The following is a 13,532-nucleotide window of genomic DNA, read 5'->3' as shown; positions in this document are numbered from 1 at the left end:
GGTTTCAACAGCACGCTTCGGGCGCTCATCACATGCTGATATGAGAAATGCAATGTGTTTGAAATTGCAGACACTTTCCCAATGAATGACGATGGATAGGATCAGTCCCCTGTTCAGGTTCCCTTTGATCGAGCCCAATTTTCTGGCCAATCGGTTGACAACGGAATGAAGAATGAACTTCCTGTTCACTTCTGATGATGTTTTACGTGCTTTTGATGAAGTTTCAATTGGAAAGCACCGTCATAGATATGACGTCACCCTTCCTTTTAAACATGGTTTTGTGAAGGGTCTCCACCTATGTTAATCAATTTGCAGTCACCGTATTTGCGTTTGAAAGGTAACTATTTTGTGCTCCTTTTTTGCTTCTCGGTTAAAAAAACTCAAGTGTCTCAAAACGTCCCTGGGTGGGCTTGAACCACCAACCTTTCGGTTAACAGCCGAACGCGCTAACCAATTGCGCCACAGAGACTAAGCACGTGAGGCGAAATTCACTTTTCCATGGGTTTTCACTGCTTTCGTTATGTTACCATCCACATCTGAGGTTTTATTGGTTTTAAGTCAATCGATGATAGCTTGCCTGTTAATTTCAAGAAAAATTGCACTTTCTGACCACTCTGTCAACATGTCTGTGTGACGTAACAGATTTCCAAACATTTCTATAGAGATCTCCTTTACGTCCTCACTTAACATGTTTAATGAATGTCTTTGGGGTTGTTATTTGTTTTCTTCTATACAATCTGTAGCCTCCGTTTGAATGTAATGTGTTGTTGCAGAAACATTAAAGCTAATTTTACTCTTTAATGCTGTTTTTCTTTCCTTTTTTTTCTGTTTGGTTAGCGCATGCTTTGCCCATTCCATGTTAAAAATGAATCATCCCAGAGTGGAGTTGATCACCAAACTTTCCGTGCCCATCAAACGTTGCTAAGCTTGATGCAGTGAGGCATTAAAGTCGATTGCTTGTATTTGGACTGTTAACTCCGAGTGAAATGGCACTTTCTGATCATCTGGCACGTCCGTGCGTGTCTTCAAGTTTCAAAACACTTTCCTTAAAAAATTGTCTTCCAACGCTTTTAACATGCTTGTATGATATTTCTCTATTCCGTTTGCAGCCAGCCGTCTTCAATGTTTTTGCTGTTGTTTTTGATGTTTTTGTGGGAAAGATGAGGATTTTCATATTTTTTTGCTTATTGGTTAGCAAATGCTTTGCCCCTCCTGCATTGAAAAAGGAATGGTCCCGGAGTGGGGTTTCAACAGCACGCTTCGGGCGCTCATCACATGCTGATATGAGAAATGCAATGTGTTTGAAATTGCAGACACTTTCCCAATGAATGACGATGGATAGGATCAGTCCCCTGTTCAGGTTCCCTTTGATCGAGCCCAATTTTCTGGCCAATCGGTTGACAACGGAATGAAGAATGAACTTCCTGTTCACTTCTGATGATGTTTTACGTGCTTTTGATGAAGTTTCAATTGGAAAGCACCGTCATAGATATGACGTCACCCTTCCTTTTAAACATGGTTTTGTGAAGGGTCTCCACCTATGTTAATCAATTTGCAGTCACCGTATTTGCGTTTGAAAGGTAACTATTTTGTGCTCCTTTTTTGCTTCTCGGTTAAAAAAACTCAAGTGTCTCAAAACGTCCCTGGGTGGGCTTGAACCACCAACCTTTCGGTTAACAGCCGAACGCGCTAACCAATTGCGCCACAGAGACTAAGCACGTGAGGCGAAATTCACTTTTCCATGGGTTTTCACTGCTTTCGTTATGTTACCATCCACATCTGAGGTTTTATTGGTTTTAAGTCAATCGATGATAGCTTGCCTGTTAATTTCAAGAAAAATTGCACTTTCTGACCACTCTGTCAACATGTCTGTGTGACGTAACAGATTTCCAAACATTTCTATAGAGATCTCCTTTACGTCCTCACTTAACATGTTTAATGAATGTCTTTGGGGTTGTTATTTGTTTTCTTCTATACAATCTGTAGCCTCCGTTTGAATGTAATGTGTTGTTGCAGAAACATTAAAGCTAATTTTACTCTTTGCTGCTGTTTTTCTTTCCTTTTTTTTCTGTTTGGTTAGCGCATGCTTTGCCCATTCCATGTTAAAAATGAATCATCCCAGAGTGGAGTTGATCACCAAACTTTCCGTGCCCATCAAACGTTGCTAAGCTTGATGCAGTGAGGCATTAAAGTCGATTGCTTGTATTTGGACTGTTAACTCCGAGTGAAATGGCACTTTCTGATCATCTGGCACGTCCGTGCGTGTCTTCAAGTTTCAAAACACTTTCCTTAAAAAATTGTCTTCCAACGCTTTTAACATGCTTGTATGATATTTCTCTATTCCGTTTGCAGCCAGCCGTCTTCAATGTTTTTGCTGTTGTTTTTGATGTTTTTGTGGGAAAGATGAGGATTTTCATATTTTTTTGCTTATTGGTTAGCAAATGCTTTGCCCCTCCTGCATTGAAAAAGGAATGGTCCCGGAGTGGGGTTTCAACAGCACGCTTCGGGCGCTCATCACATGCTGATATGAGAAATGCAATGTGTTTGAAATTGCAGACACTTTCCCAATGAATGACGATGGATAGGAGCAGTCCCCTGTTCAGTTTCCCTTTGATCGAGCCCAATTTTCTGGCCAATCGGTTGACAACGGAATGAAGAATGAACTTCCTGTTCACTTCTGATGATGTTTTACGTGCTTTTGATGAAGTTTCAATTGGAAAGCACCGTCATAGATATGACGTCACCCTTCCTTTTAAACATGGTTTTGTGAAGGGTCTCCACCTATGTTAATCAATTTGCAGTCACCGTATTTGCGTTTGAAAGGTAACTATTTTGTGCTCCTTTTTTGCTTCTCGGTTAAAAAAACTCAAGTGTCTCAAAACGTCCCTGGGTGGGCTTGAACCACCAACCTTTCGGTTAACAGCCGAATGCGCTAACCAATTGCGCCACAGAGACTAAGCACGTGAAGCGAGAGAGCTACGTGGACTAACAAGATTTTGCTCTCACAATGTCTAAATGCTTTTTCAGAGGTTACGGCATCCTCTGCTTTCAAATGCAGCTATGGTTCTTTATCTGCATGCAAATGTAGGTGGAGCCAGCTTCTCCCTTTCAAAATGCACAGAGAAAGGTGTGACAGCAGCAGAGTGGCGCAGCGGAAGCGTGCTGGGCCCATAACCCAGAGGTCGATGGATCGAAACCATCCTCTGCTAAGCAATTTGTTTTTGTTCAAATTTGTAATTCCGTTGGCAATCAAATCCCCAAACCTTAAGAGAAATTCACTTTTCCATGGGTTTTCACTGCTTTCGTTATGTTACCATCCACATCTGAGGTTTTATTGGTTTTAAGTCAATCGATGATAGCTTGCCTGTTAATTTCAAGAAAAATTGCACTTTCTGACCACTCTGTCAACATGTCTGTGTGACGTAACAGATTTCCAAACATTTCTATAGAGATCTCCTTTACGTCCTCACTTAACATGTTTAATGAATGTCTTTGGGGTTGTTATTTGTTTTCTTCTATACAATCTGTAGCCTCCGTTTGAATGTAATGTGTTGTTGCAGAAACATTAAAGCTAATTTTACTCTTTGCTGCTGTTTTTCTTTCCTTTTTTTTCTGTTTGGTTAGCGCATGCTTTGCCCATTCCATGTTAAAAATGAATCATCCCAGAGTGGAGTTGATCACCAAACTTTCCGTGCCCATCAAACGTTGCTAAGCTTGATGCAGTGAGGCATTAAAGTCGATTGCTTGTATTTGGACTGTTAACTCCGAGTGAAATGGCACTTTCTGATCATCTGGCACGTCCGTGCGTGTCTTCAAGTTTCAAAACACTTTCCTTAAAAAATTGTCTTCCAACGCTTTTAACATGCTTGTATGATATTTCTCTATTCCGTTTGCAGCCAGCCGTCTTCAATGTTTTTGCTGTTGTTTTTGATGTTTTTGTGGGAAAGATGAGGATTTTCATATTTTTTTGCTTATTGGTTAGCAAATGCTTTGCCCCTCCTGCATTGAAAAAGGAATGGTCCCGGAGTCGGGTTTCAACAGCACGCTTCGGGCGCTCATCACATGCTGATATGAGAAATGCAATGTGTTTGAAATTGCAGACACTTTCCCAATGAATGACGATGGATAGGAGCAGTCCCCTGTTCAGGTTCCCTTTGATCGAGCCCAATTTTCTGGCCAATCGGTTGACAACGGAATGAAGAATGAACTTCCTGTTCACTTCTGATGATGTTTTACGTGCTTTTGATGAAGTTTCAATTGGAAAGCAACGTCATAGATATGACGTCAACCTTCCTTTTAAACATGGTTTTGTGAAGGGTCTCCACCTATGTTAATCAATTTGCAGTCACCGTATTTGCGTTTGAAAGGTAACTATTTTGTGCTCCTTTTTTGCTTCTCGGTTAAAAAAACTCAAGTGTCTCAAAACGTCCCTGGGTGGGCTTGAACCACCAACCTTTCGGTTAACAGCCGAACGCGCTAACCAATTGCGCCACAGAGACTAAGCACGTGAGGCGAAATTCACTTTTCCATGGGTTTTCACTGCTTTCGTTATGTTACCATCCACATCTGAGGTTTTATTGGTTTTAAGTCAATCGATGATAGCTTGCCTGTTAATTTCAAGAAAAATTGCACTTTCTGACCACTCTGTCAACATGTCTGTGTGACGTAACAGATTTCCAAACATTTCTATAGAGATCTCCTTTACGTCCTCACTTAACATGTTTAATGAATGTCTTTGGGGTTGTTATTTGTTTTCTTCTATACAATCTGTAGCCTCCGTTTGAATGTAATGTGTTGTTGCAGAAACATTAAAGCTAATTTTACTCTTTGCTGCTGTTTTTCTTTCCTTTTTTTTCTGTTTGGTTAGCGCATGCTTTGCCCATTCCATGTTAAAAATGAATCATCCCAGAGTGGAGTTGATCACCAAACTTTCCGTGCCCATCAAACGTTGCTAAGCTTGATGCAGTGAGGCATTAAAGTCGATTGCTTGTATTTGGACTGTTAACTCCGAGTGAAATGGCACTTTCTGATCATCTGGCACGTCCGTGCGTGTCTTCAAGTTTCAAAACAATTTCCTTAAAAAATTGTCTTCCAACGCTTTTAACATGCTTGTATGATATTTCTCTATTCCGTTTGCAGCCAGCCGTCTTCAATGTTTTTGCTGTTGTTTTTGATGTTTTTGTGGGAAAAATGAGGATTTTCATATTTTTTTGCTTATTGGTTAGCAAATGCTTTGCCCCTCCTGCATTGAAAAAGGAATGGTCCCGGAGTCGGGTTTCAACAGCACGCTTCGGGCGCTCATCACATGCTGATATGAGAAATGCAATGTGTTTGAAATTGCAGACACTTTCCCAATGAATGACGATGGATAGGAGCAGTCCCCTGTTCAGGTTCCCTTTGATCGAGCCCAATTTTCTGGCCAATCGGTTGACAACGGAATGAAGAATGAACTTCCTGTTCACTTCTGATGATGTTTTACGTGCTTTTGATGAAGTTTCAATTGGAAAGCAACGTCATAGATATGACGTCAACCTTCCTTTTAAACATGGTTTTGTGAAGGGTCTCCACCTATGTTAATCAATTTGCAGTCACCGTATTTGCGTTTGAAAGGTAACTATTTTGTGCTCCTTTTTTGCTTCTCGGTTAAAAAAACTCAAGTGTCTCAAAACGTCCCTGGGTGGGCTTGAACCACCAACCTTTCGGTTAACAGCCGAACGCGCTAACCAATTGCGCCACAGAGACTAAGCACGTGAGGCGAAATTCACTTTTCCATGGGTTTTCACTGCTTTCGTTATGTTACCATCCACATCTGAGGTTTTATTGGTTTTAAGTCAATCGATGATAGCTTGCCTGTTAATTTCAAGAAAAATTGCACTTTCTGACCACTCTGTCAACATGTCTGTGTGACGTAACAGATTTCCAAACATTTCTATAGAGATCTCCTTTACGTCCTCACTTAACATGTTTAATGAATGTCTTTGGGGTTGTTATTTGTTTTCTTCTATACAATCTGTAGCCTCCGTTTGAATGTAATGTGTTGTTGCAGAAACATTAAAGCTAATTTTACTCTTTGCTGCTGTTTTTCTTTCCTTTTTTTTCTGTTTGGTTAGCGCATGCTTTGCCCATTCCATGTTAAAAATGAATCATCCCAGAGTGGAGTTGATCACCAAACTTTCCGTGCCCATCAAACGTTGCTAAGCTTGATGCAGTGAGGCATTAAAGTCGATTGCTTGTATTTGGACTGTTAACTCCGAGTGAAATGGCACTTTCTGATCATCTGGCACGTCCGTGCGTGTCTTCAAGTTTCAAAACACTTTCCTTAAAAAATTGTCTTCCAACGCTTTTAACATGCTTGTATGATATTTCTCTATTCCGTTTGCAGCCAGCCGTCTTCAATGTTTTTGCTGTTGTTTTTGATGTTTTTGTGGGAAAGATGAGGATTTTCATATTTTTTTGCTTATTGGTTAGCAAATGCTTTGCCCCTCCTGCATTGAAAAAGGAATGGTCCCGGAGTGGGGTTTCAACAGCACGCTTCGGGCGCTCATCACATGCTGATATGAGAAATGCAATGTGTTTGAAATTGCAGACACTTTCCCAATGAATGACGATGGATAGGAGCGACTGCTCTGTTCAGGTTCCCTTTGATCGAGCCCAATTTTCTGGCCAATCGGTTGACAACGGAATGAAGAATGAACTTCCTGTTCACTTCTGATGATGTTTTACGTGCTTTTGATGAAGTTTCAATTGGAAAGCACCGTCATAGATATGACGTCACCCTTCCTTTTAAACATGGTTTTGTGAAGGGTCTCCACCTATGTTAATCAATTTGCAGTCACCGTATTTGCGTTTGAAAGGTAACTATTTTGTGCTCCTTTTTTGCTTCTCGGTTAAAAAAACTCAAGTGTCTCAAAACGTCCCTGGGTGGGCTTGAACCACCAACCTTTCGGTTAACAGCCGAACGCGCTAACCAATTGCGCCACAGAGACTAAGCACGTGAGGCGAAATTCACTTTTCCATGGGTTTTCACTGCTTTCGTTATGTTACCATCCACATCTGAGGTTTTATTGGTTTTAAGTCAATCGATGATAGCTTGCCTGTTAATTTCAAGAAAAATTGCACTTTCTGACCACTCTGTCAACATGTCTGTGTGACGTAACAGATTTCCAAACATTTCTATAGAGATCTCCTTTACGTCCTCACTTAACATGTTTAATGAATGTCTTTGGGGTTGTTATTTGTTTTCTTCTATACAATCTGTAGCCTCCGTTTGAATGTAATGTGTTGTTGCAGAAACATTAAAGCTAATTTTACTCTTTGCTGCTGTTTTTCTTTCCTTTTTTTTCTGTTTGGTTAGCGCATGCTTTGCCCATTCCATGTTAAAAATGAATCATCCCAGAGTGGAGTTGATCACCAAACTTTCCGTGCCCATCAAACGTTGCTAAGCTTGATGCAGTGAGGCATTAAAGTCGATTGCTTGTATTTGGACTGTTAACTCCGAGTGAAATGGCACTTTCTGATCATCTGGCACGTCCGTGCGTGTCTTCAAGTTTCAAAACACTTTCCTTAAAAAATTGTCTTCCAACGCTTTTAACATGCTTGTATGATATTTCTCTATTCCGTTTGCAGCCAGCCGTCTTCAATGTTTTTGCTGTTGTTTTTGATGTTTTTGTGGGAAAGATGAGGATTTTCATATTTTTTTGCTTATTGGTTAGCAAATGCTTTGCCCCTCCTGCATTGAAAAAGGAATGGTCCCGGAGTGGGGTTTCAACAGCACGCTTCGGGCGCTCATCACATGCTGATATGAGAAATGCAATGTGTTTGAAATTGCAGACACTTTCCCAATGAATGACGATGGATAGGAGCAGTCCCCTGTTCAGTTTCCCTTTGATCGAGCCCAATTTTCTGGCCAATCGGTTGACAACGGAATGAAGAATGAACTTCCTGTTCACTTCTGATGATGTTTTACGTGCTTTTGATGAAGTTTCAATTGGAAAGCACCGTCATAGATATGACGTCACCCTTCCTTTTAAACATGGTTTTGTGAAGGGTCTCCACCTATGTTAATCAATTTGCAGTCACCGTATTTGCGTTTGAAAGGTAACTATTTTGTGCTCCTTTTTTGCTTCTCGGTTAAAAAAACTCAAGTGTCTCAAAACGTCCCTGGGTGGGCTTGAACCACCAACCTTTCGGTTAACAGCCGAACGCGCTAACCAATTGCGCCACAGAGACTAAGCACGTGAAGCGAGAGAGCTACGTGGACTAACAAGATTTTGCTCTCACAATGTCTAAATGCTTTTTCAGAGGTTACGGCATCCTCTGCTTTCAAATGCAGCTATGGTTCTTTATCTGCATGCAAATGTAGGTGGAGCCAGCTTCTCCCTTTCAAAATGCACAGAGAAAGGTGTGACAGCAGCAGAGTGGCGCAGCGGAAGCGTGCTGGGCCCATAACCCAGAGGTCGATGGATCGAAACCATCCTCTGCTAAGCAATTTGTTTTTGTTCAAATTTGTAATTCCGTTGGCAATCAAATCCCCAAACCTTAAGAGAAATTCACTTTTCCATGGGTTTTCACTGCTTTCGTTATGTTACCATCCACATCTGAGGTTTTATTGGTTTTAAGTCAATCGATGATAGCTTGCCTGTTAATTTCAAGAAAAATTGCACTTTCTGACCACTCTGTCAACATGTCTGTGTGACGTAACAGATTTCCAAACATTTCTATAGAGATCTCCTTTACGTCCTCACTTAACATGTTTAATGAATGTCTTTGGGGTTGTTATTTGTTTTCTTCTATACAATCTGTAGCCTCCGTTTGAATGTAATGTGTTGTTGCAGAAACATTAAAGCTAATTTTACTCTTTGCTGCTGTTTTTCTTTCCTTTTTTTTCTGTTTGGTTAGCGCATGCTTTGCCCATTCCATGTTAAAAATGAATCATCCCAGAGTGGAGTTGATCACCAAACTTTCCGTGCCCATCAAACGTTGCTAAGCTTGATGCAGTGAGGCATTAAAGTCGATTGCTTGTATTTGGACTGTTAACTCCGAGTGAAATGGCACTTTCTGATCATCTGGCACGTCCGTGCGTGTCTTCAAGTTTCAAAACACTTTCCTTAAAAAATTGTCTTCCAACGCTTTTAACATGCTTGTATGATATTTCTCTATTCCGTTTGCAGCCAGCCGTCTTCAATGTTTTTGCTGTTGTTTTTGATGTTTTTGTGGGAAAGATGAGGATTTTCATATTTTTTTGCTTATTGGTTAGCAAATGCTTTGCCCCTCCTGCATTGAAAAAGGAATGGTCCCGGAGTGGGGTTTCAACAGCACGCTTCGGGCGCTCATCACATGCTGATATGAGAAATGCAATGTGTTTGAAATTGCAGACACTTTCCCAATGAATGACGATGGATAGGAGCGACTGCTCTGTTCAGGTTCCCTTTGATCGAGCCCAATTTTCTGGCCAATCGGTTGACAACGGAATGAAGAATGAACTTCCTGTTCACTTCTGATGATGTTTTACGTGCTTTTGATGAAGTTTCAATTGGAAAGCACCGTCATAGATATGACGTCACCCTTCCTTTTAAACATGGTTTTGTGAAGGGTCTCCACCTATGTTAATCAATTTGCAGTCACCGTATTTGCGTTTGAAAGGTAACTATTTTGTGCTCCTTTTTTGCTTCTCGGTTAAAAAAACTCAAGTGTCTCAAAACGTCCCTGGGTGGGCTTGAACCACCAACCTTTCGGTTAACAGCCGAACGCGCTAACCAATTGCGCCACAGAGACTAAGCACGTGAGGCGAAATTCACTTTTCCATGGGTTTTCACTGCTTTCGTTATGTTACCATCCACATCTGAGGTTTTATTGGTTTTAAGTCAATCGATGATAGCTTGCCTGTTAATTTCAAGAAAAATTGCACTTTCTGACCACTCTGTCAACATGTCTGTGTGACGTAACAGATTTCCAAACATTTCTATAGAGATCTCCTTTACGTCCTCACTTAACATGTTTAATGAATGTCTTTGGGGTTGTTATTTGTTTTCTTCTATACAATCTGTAGCCTCCGTTTGAATGTAATGTGTTGTTGCAGAAACATTAAAGCTAATTTTACTCTTTGCTGCTGTTTTTCTTTCCTTTTTTTTCTGTTTGGTTAGCGCATGCTTTGCCCATTCCATGTTAAAAATGAATCATCCCAGAGTGGAGTTGATCACCAAACTTTCCGTGCCCATCAAACGTTGCTAAGCTTGATGCAGTGAGGCATTAAAGTCGATTGCTTGTATTTGGACTGTTAACTCCGAGTGAAATGGCACTTTCTGATCATCTGGCACGTCCGTGCGTGTCTTCAAGTTTCAAAACACTTTCCTTAAAAAATTGTCTTCCAACGCTTTTAACATGCTTGTATGATATTTCTCTATTCCGTTTGCAGCCAGCCGTCTTCAATGTTTTTGCTGTTGTTTTTGATGTTTTTGTGGGAAAGATGAGGATTTTCATATTTTTTTGCTTATTGGTTAGCAAATGCTTTGCCCCTCCTGCATTGAAAAAGGAATGGTCCCGGAGTGGGGTTTCAACAGCACGCTTCGGGCGCTCATCACATGCTGATATGAGAAATGCAATGTGTTTGAAATTGCAGACACTTTCCCAATGAATGACGATGGATAGGAGCAGTCCCCTGTTCAGTTTCCCTTTGATCGAGCCCAATTTTCTGGCCAATCGGTTGACAACGGAATGAAGAATGAACTTCCTGTTCACTTCTGATGATGTTTTACGTGCTTTTGATGAAGTTTCAATTGGAAAGCACCGTCATAGATATGACGTCACCCTTCCTTTTAAACATGGTTTTGTGAAGGGTCTCCACCTATGTTAATCAATTTGCAGTCACCGTATTTGCGTTTGAAAGGTAACTATTTTGTGCTCCTTTTTTGCTTCTCGGTTAAAAAAACTCAAGTGTCTCAAAACGTCCCTGGGTGGGCTTGAACCACCAACCTTTCGGTTAACAGCCGAACGCGCTAACCAATTGCGCCACAGAGACTAAGCACGTGAAGCGAGAGAGCTACGTGGACTAACAAGATTTTGCTCTCACAATGTCTAAATGCTTTTTCAGAGGTTACGGCATCCTCTGCTTTCAAATGCAGCTATGGTTCTTTATCTGCATGCAAATGTAGGTGGAGCCAGCTTCTCCCTTTCAAAATGCACAGAGAAAGGTGTGACAGCAGCAGAGTGGCGCAGCGGAAGCGTGCTGGGCCCATAACCCAGAGGTCGATGGATCGAAACCATCCTCTGCTAAGCAATTTGTTTTTGTTCAAATTTGTAATTCCGTTGGCAATCAAATCCCCAAACCTTAAGAGAAATTCACTTTTCCATGGGTTTTCACTGCTTTCGTTATGTTACCATCCACATCTGAGGTTTTATTGGTTTTAAGTCAATCGATGATAGCTTGCCTGTTAATTTCAAGAAAAATTGCACTTTCTGACCACTCTGTCAACATGTCTGTGTGACGTAACAGATTTCCAAACATTTCTATAGAGATCTCCTTTACGTCCTCACTTAACATGTTTAATGAATGTCTTTGGGGTTGTTATTTGTTTTCTTCTATACAATCTGTAGCCTCCGTTTGAATGTAATGTGTTGTTGCAGAAACATTAAAGCTAATTTTACTCTTTGCTGCTGTTTTTCTTTCCTTTTTTTTCTGTTTGGTTAGCGCATGCTTTGCCCATTCCATGTTAAAAATGAATCATCCCAGAGTGGAGTTGATCACCAAACTTTCCGTGCCCATCAAACGTTGCTAAGCTTGATGCAGTGAGGCATTAAAGTCGATTGCTTGTATTTGGACTGTTAACTCCGAGTGAAATGGCACTTTCTGATCATCTGGCACGTCCGTGCGTGTCTTCAAGTTTCAAAACACTTTCCTTAAAAAATTGTCTTCCAACGCTTTTAACATGCTTGTATGATATTTCTCTATTCCGTTTGCAGCCAGCCGTCTTCAATGTTTTTGCTGTTGTTTTTGATGTTTTTGTGGGAAAAATGAGGATTTTCATATTTTTTTGCTTATTGGTTAGCAAATGCTTTGCCCCTCCTGCATTGAAAAAGGAATGGTCCCGGAGTCGGGTTTCAACAGCACGCTTCGGGCGCTCATCACATGCTGATATGAGAAATGCAATGTGTTTGAAATTGCAGACACTTTCCCAATGAATGACGATGGATAGGAGCAGTCCCCTGTTCAGGTTCCCTTTGATCGAGCCCAATTTTCTGGCCAATCGGTTGACAACGGAATGAAGAATGAACTTCCTGTTCACTTCTGATGATGTTTTACGTGCTTTTGATGAAGTTTCAATTGGAAAGCAACGTCATAGATATGACGTCAACCTTCCTTTTAAACATGGTTTTGTGAAGGGTCTCCACCTATGTTAATCAATTTGCAGTCACCGTATTTGCGTTTGAAAGGTAACTATTTTGTGCTCCTTTTTTGCTTCTCGGTTAAAAAAACTCAAGTGTCTCAAAACGTCCCTGGGTGGGCTTGAACCACCAACCTTTCGGTTAACAGCCGAACGCGCTAACCAATTGCGCCACAGAGACTAAGCACGTGAGGCGAAATTCACTTTTCCATGGGTTTTCACTGCTTTCGTTATGTTACCATCCACATCTGAGGTTTTATTGGTTTTAAGTCAATCGATGATAGCTTGCCTGTTAATTTCAAGAAAAATTGCACTTTCTGACCACTCTGTCAACATGTCTGTGTGACGTAACAGATTTCCAAACATTTCTATAGAGATCTCCTTTACGTCCTCACTTAACATGTTTAATGAATGTCTTTGGGGTTGTTATTTGTTTTCTTCTATACAATCTGTAGCCTCCGTTTGAATGTAATGTGTTGTTGCAGAAACATTAAAGCTAATTTTACTCTTTGCTGCTGTTTTTCTTTCCTTTTTTTTCTGTTTGGTTAGCGCATGCTTTGCCCATTCCATGTTAAAAATGAATCATCCCAGAGTGGAGTTGATCACCAAACTTTCCGTGCCCATCAAACGTTGCTAAGCTTGATGCAGTGAGGCATTAAAGTCGATTGCTTGTATTTGGACTGTTAACTCCGAGTGAAATGGCACTTTCTGATCATCTGGCACGTCCGTGCGTGTCTTCAAGTTTCAAAACACTTTCCTTAAAAAATTGTCTTCCAACGCTTTTAACATGCTTGTATGATATTTCTCTATTCCGTTTGCAGCCAGCCGTCTTCAATGTTTTTGCTGTTGTTTTTGATGTTTTTGTGGGAAAGATGAGGATTTTCATATTTTTTTGCTTATTGGTTAGCAAATGCTTTGCCCCTCCTGCATTGAAAAAGGAATGGTCCCGGAGTGGGGTTTCAACAGCACGCTTCGGGCGCTCATCACATGCTGATATGAGAAATGCAATGTGTTTGAAATTGCAGACACTTTCCCAATGAATGACGATGGATAGGAGCAGTCCCCTGTTCAGTTTCCCTTTGATCGAGCCCAATTTTCTGGCCAATCGGTTGACAACGGAATGAAGAATGAACTTCCTGTTCACTTCTGATG

General features: G+C 40.9%; 9 non-coding genes across 9 annotated transcripts; all 9 read right to left on the bottom strand.

The window, feature by feature from the left end:
- Positions 1–395: 395 nt before the first annotated feature.
- TRNAN-GUU (transfer RNA asparagine (anticodon GUU)) lies at positions 396–469 on the bottom strand. The gene has a single exon. It is a non-coding gene; the product is annotated as a tRNA-Asn (tRNA).
- A 1,169-nt stretch (positions 470–1,638) lies between these two features.
- Positions 1,639–1,712, bottom strand: TRNAN-GUU (transfer RNA asparagine (anticodon GUU)). Its single transcript has one exon. It is a non-coding gene; the product is annotated as a tRNA-Asn (tRNA).
- A 2,713-nt stretch (positions 1,713–4,425) lies between these two features.
- Positions 4,426–4,499, bottom strand: TRNAN-GUU (transfer RNA asparagine (anticodon GUU)). The gene has a single exon. It is a non-coding gene; the product is annotated as a tRNA-Asn (tRNA).
- Positions 4,500–5,668: 1,169 nt separating this feature from the next.
- Positions 5,669–5,742, bottom strand: TRNAN-GUU (transfer RNA asparagine (anticodon GUU)). Its single transcript has one exon. It is a non-coding gene; the product is annotated as a tRNA-Asn (tRNA).
- A 1,170-nt stretch (positions 5,743–6,912) lies between these two features.
- Positions 6,913–6,986, bottom strand: TRNAN-GUU (transfer RNA asparagine (anticodon GUU)). Its single transcript has one exon. It is a non-coding gene; the product is annotated as a tRNA-Asn (tRNA).
- Positions 6,987–8,155: 1,169 nt separating this feature from the next.
- On the bottom strand, positions 8,156–8,229 carry TRNAN-GUU (transfer RNA asparagine (anticodon GUU)). The gene has a single exon. It is a non-coding gene; the product is annotated as a tRNA-Asn (tRNA).
- A 1,471-nt stretch (positions 8,230–9,700) lies between these two features.
- On the bottom strand, positions 9,701–9,774 carry TRNAN-GUU (transfer RNA asparagine (anticodon GUU)). The gene has a single exon. It is a non-coding gene; the product is annotated as a tRNA-Asn (tRNA).
- A 1,169-nt stretch (positions 9,775–10,943) lies between these two features.
- Positions 10,944–11,017, bottom strand: TRNAN-GUU (transfer RNA asparagine (anticodon GUU)). The gene has a single exon. It is a non-coding gene; the product is annotated as a tRNA-Asn (tRNA).
- Positions 11,018–12,487: 1,470 nt separating this feature from the next.
- Positions 12,488–12,561, bottom strand: TRNAN-GUU (transfer RNA asparagine (anticodon GUU)). Its single transcript has one exon. It is a non-coding gene; the product is annotated as a tRNA-Asn (tRNA).
- Positions 12,562–13,532: the final 971 nt, after the last annotated feature.

The sequence above is a fragment of the Pelobates fuscus genome, chromosome 2 (assembly GCF_036172605.1).
Source record: "Pelobates fuscus isolate aPelFus1 chromosome 2, aPelFus1.pri, whole genome shotgun sequence".
Lineage (NCBI taxonomy): Eukaryota > Metazoa > Chordata > Amphibia > Anura > Pelobatidae > Pelobates > Pelobates fuscus.
Note: the sequence above shows the minus strand (reverse complement) of the source record. Positions and strands in the feature narration are given on the sequence as shown.